The sequence below is a fragment of the Coregonus clupeaformis genome, unplaced genomic scaffold (assembly GCF_020615455.1).
Source record: "Coregonus clupeaformis isolate EN_2021a unplaced genomic scaffold, ASM2061545v1 scaf0014, whole genome shotgun sequence".
Lineage (NCBI taxonomy): Eukaryota > Metazoa > Chordata > Actinopteri > Salmoniformes > Salmonidae > Coregonus > Coregonus clupeaformis.
In genome coordinates, this window is record NW_025533469.1 from 380,380 (window position 1) to 385,408 (window position 5,029).

The following is a 5,029-nucleotide window of genomic DNA, read 5'->3' on the forward strand; positions in this document are numbered from 1 at the left end:
GTCAAACTTGATTTGCCCTAATGAAAAAATTTACCGACCACTACAAAAAAAAATCATGAATTATAATTCCACATAATAATTTACATTTCCTATTGCTGCAGGATTATTTTCCTGCTATGAGAAACTGGGTCAAATTAAGATATGGTATCTGTAAGTGCATTCATCTTAAGATATCTAGTTGAGACAACCACGTATCACAGTCAAATATACAGGATACGAACATTACATTCCAGCTAAACAATGGATATATAGCATTTAGCCAAAAAAAACTTTTATTTTTATACACATCTCAAATCCATTAATAAAAAATCTGAGAACAGTAATATTGAAGGTACCCAGTAATATTGAAGGGACCTAAGGCAATAATTTCTGCTGAAAAACAATTGTGGATATAGCGTTTCGGAAATAAACGTACGAATTCTTAAACAAAATTGTAATCTCACCTCTTAGCTTTGGTGTCATGTCCCCCAGAGAGACTCATTTTAGAGGCAGGGACCCCCTCCTCTCTCTCCCCAGAGAGACTCATTTTAGAGGCAGGGCCCCCCTCCTCTGTCTCCCCAGAGAGACTCATTTTAGAGGCAGGGACCCCCTCCTCTCTCTCTCCAGAGAGACTCATTTTAGAGGCAGGGTCCCCCCTCCTCTCTCTCCCCAGAGAGACTCATTTTAGACCACTGACCCCTAAACAGAGATGCAGCATGTTGGTTGTGGTTACCACAGTGACAACTAATTCTAGAATGTCCATTGTTCTCTTTTACTCATGATCTCTTAGAAATAAAACATTTACTAACAGACATATCGAAACAGTCAGGTGATTTAATGCAATCAGATGAACATCTGGTTGTGACATCTCTTCTCCAAGTTAACTGTCAATAATAATAATAGGTCACTGTTTGTTAAGGTAGTTATAGACAGTGCAGCAACACAAGGCCATGTCTCACACTTATTTGTATTAATTAAAAGTCGGCCATTTTTTGTCTTTGAATCTGAGAATGTAGACAGAAGGGCTAAAACAGACATGATTTATCTGAGGGGAAATCATTGATCCATTCAGAAAGTATTTTTGCAACAAGTAGGAGATTTATATTATGTAAAGTAGGCTAGGTTATAATATATAATAGCGGTTTGTTAGTGATATGCAGATGGAGGTCTATACCTCAGCTATAGCCTATATATCCTAGATGACCAGCCTAAACCTGTTCAGATCAGTTCCCATAACGTTACAGGCCTACCAGTAGCAGGACAGAGCATGTAGCCTAGGCATGACATGTTTCACATTTCCAACAGAGACCATCAGGTTGGTCAGCATGATAAGTGATCATATATCAAACCTACTCTGACTATTGAATGTCTGTAAACGACCTAACTTTCTAATATAATAGTTCTATGTAGCCTAGACTTACCAGAGTCTGCCCGTCTTTCCTTAAACTCAACACATTTATCCTAATTTTAATGTTGCCAATAAATGTGTCCCACAGTTTAAACAGCCATTTTGTAAGTGCGTAGGCTACACACTTACTTTTAATTTCATATGAGGAAACTGGTGCGGCCGCCTGTTTTCTTGCAGATGAAGTAGCCTCTCATAGGGAACTCATTCAACCAGCCTAAACAACAGTAAATAAAATATGTCAAATGGTCAAGAAACAATGGTCTAAAGAGAATCATGTCCTCCTAATATAGCCATGTACATTAAAGACAGGTATATTGCTACATATGTAGGATCTTAATTTGAGCCCGTTTGCTACAGCAGGAAAATAATCCTGAAGCAACACGACATTTTGGATTATAATGAATTGACATTTTTCAAAAGGGAAAGGTGGAAAAGTGGAAATTACAAACTTCAGAAGCCTTTTTAACCCTCAAATACACAACAAGTTTTAGTTCTCCTGCAACAGGCTGATTAAATTAAGATCCTACATCTGTACAGAGCTTGTCTTTATCTAAACCAAGGCAGTTTGCATTATTAGCAATGATGTTGCAACTGTCAGCTGCTGTAAACCTATGTGATTGGATGTTATAGACCCCCATCTGAACAGTTTCTTTCCCCATGCTGTGGCCCTCACCAACTGGCCATCTGGCCCATAGAGACTAAAGGACAATGCACTCTATGGGAAAGTATTGGGAAGGTAGAAAGATAGCAGTGAATATGAGACATGGGGGAAGGTATTGGGAAGGTTGAAAGATAACTGTGAATGTGAGACATTGGGAAGGTATTGGGAACGTTGAAAGATAACTGTGAATATGAGACATGGGGGAAGGTATTGGGAAGGTAGAAAAATAACATTGAATTTCTCCCAAGTATCTCAAACGGGAAGTTAAATTAGTCACAGGGGTGTGCTAACTAAAGTAGTGTTGCAAAAGCCTTTCCACCCCACTCTTCCCCATCAGTCTCAAGAACAGAACCTGTGGTTTAATGTAGATACATGTAGATACAACAGAAACAAGATGTGATACTATCAACTTCTCTTTTACAAGAACAGAGACATTTCCCAGAGGAGGCTGGTGGGAAGAGCTATAGGAGGACGGGTTCATTTTTATGGCTGAAATTGAATAAATAAATTAAGTGTTTGATACCGCTCCATTAATTCCATTCCAGTCTTTACAATGAGCCTGTCCTCCTATAGCATGCAGGTGTCCATGTTGCTGTGGAGGCAAACTATATATATATTTTAAAAAACTACCTTTAAATGTCCAATGCAGCCGTAAAAATAAAAGAAGAACATATGTGAAAATTGTGTTTTGTAGAAAATTATATAAAGTTAAAAAGACCTTTTAAACATGTTAAAAGCAGAAATGTTCAAACCCAATCAGATTTGCAGTGATGTGGGGAGCAATAAAATCCCCTCCATTGGATTCACTGGGTTTACTCCATTGGACTGGAAACTAGAAACTCACTGCAGGTGGAAATCACTGGGTTTACTCCATTGGACTGGAAACTAGAAACTCACTGCAGGTGGAAATCACTGGGTTTACTCCATTGGACTGGAAACTAGAAACTCACTGCAGGTGGAAATCACTGGGTTTACTCCATTGGGCTGGAAACTAGAAACTCACTGCAGGTGGAAATCACTGGGTTTACTCCATTGGACTGGAAACTAGAAACTCACTGCAGGTGGAAATCACTGGGTTTACTCCATTGGGCTGGAAACTAGAAACTCACTGCAGGTGGAAATCACTGGGTTTACTCCATTGGACTGGAAACTAGAAACTCACTGCAGGTGGAAATCACTGGGTTTACTCCATTGGACTGGAAACTAGAAACTCACTGCAGGTGGAAATCACTGGGTTTACTCCATTGGACTGGAAACTAGAAACTCACTGCAGGTGGAAATCACTAGGTTTACTCCATTGGGCTGGAAACTAGAAACTCACTGCATGTGGAAATCACTGGGTTTACTCCATTGGGCTGGAAACTAGAAACTCACTGCAGGTGGAAATCACAGGTTTTACTTTTATGTCACATTTTGTAAAGACTTTTCTTCTTGTCTTTTTAACTACAGATCATAGAAACGTGCTGTTTTCACAAATATAGACACTGTTGTGGTGCTGGAGAGGATGAATATGAGGTTGAAAAGTGGTGGAATTGCCTTTTAAACACCAGAATCAGACCCCAAAAAAACCTATGTCCTGCTCCCTGACTCTTCCTAAATGTTTGTATTTTACACTGCTCATTTGTCTGAATTTTTACATCACGAACAGAAAAGTATTCTATGCCTTGTTACCCGTTGTTTTCACACCTATTCCCAACTTAATCTGCCAAGAAAATGCGCCACTAATGAGTCTCTCTTTCCTCACTGAATAAATGACAAATGGATGAATGGGCGATAGTTGTGCACCTTACTTCACAATTGAATTTAAATGAGGCTTAACTGAATGATAAGGAGGGTGCAGATGTTGAATTCATTTAGAACAATAGTGTAATGATGAGTTTGTGTTATGCCTGTTTATCAGCAGCAAATCACTTGACCACATGCCTTGTGGGTTGATACATTTCTCTTTTATGTTTTACTTTGTAAAAATAAACTGTTACAGGTCTGTTTTATTTACTATAACTCTATTACTAATTAAATGTATTGTGGGAAACGAAAACATGCTATGAGTTGCAGAAGTCCTTTAGAATAATATCCTTGACTCTATCCAAGTTGAAGAGCGGGAAACAAACTGATGCCAGTCAGCCTCACAGCCGGCCCATCAAAACTACACCTGAACTATACCTCAACTCATTTCACACATGATAAGAGTTAGCCTATAGACCAGATTACATTGGCAATAATCTGATGAGTGACAATATTATCAGTTGTCAAATTGTACATGAAGAGATGGACGCATCTTGTAATTGACAGATGCAGGGAAAGGAGCAACTCTTTATCAAATCCTCCTTCAGAGTCACATGCAGGTAAAACATTGTGATTTCGATATAGTGCTGTATCTGAAAGAGCATATTCTGCAGTTTCTATGACACTTACCTTTATCAAATAACTCTCCAAATTCAAGAGGTGAAGCTCTATTTCCAAATATCATTTTTTCACCAACATCCCTGCTGTTCATTCATTTAGCACATGACCACTCTAGTGCCAGCATTGCTCTGGTTACTAAGCAACAACGAGTAACATAATATTCTGTCGTCAATGGATGAATGTCCAATAGAAACCAGATAGAAACGTATAATGATGCATGTGACTTCTGTTTTGGTTAGCAGCGGATGTCGAAACCAACTTGCTCAATGTCTTTCCATTTCTGGGGAAAGATTCAACCAGACCAGCCGAGTGAGCGACTGTCTGAGACTGTGGTTTTGAGACACGTGGAGCAAAAATAAAAAGACACAATGTCAAGACAGCAGGTCCTGCTCTCCCTCTTCCCCAAGAACCACAGCTCCCACTGGGGAAAAATACACAATGCCAAGACAGCAGGTTCTGCTCTCCCTCTTCCCCAAGCACCACAGCTCCCACTGGTGAAAAATACACAATGTCAAGACAGCAGGTCCTGTTCTCCCTCTTCCCCAAGCACCACAGCTCCCACTGGTGAAAAATAC

General features: G+C 39.5%; 1 long non-coding RNA gene across 1 annotated transcript; it reads right to left on the reverse strand.

Moving 5' to 3' along the window:
- Positions 1-637: 637 nt before the first annotated feature.
- LOC123483042 lies at positions 638-4,628 on the reverse strand. The gene is made up of 3 exons (XR_006658040.1): positions 4,464-4,628; positions 1,517-1,601; positions 638-678 (listed from the first exon to the last, which is right to left on the reverse strand). It is a non-coding gene; the product is annotated as an uncharacterized LOC123483042 (long non-coding RNA).
- Between the last annotated feature and the right edge of the window lie 401 nt (positions 4,629-5,029).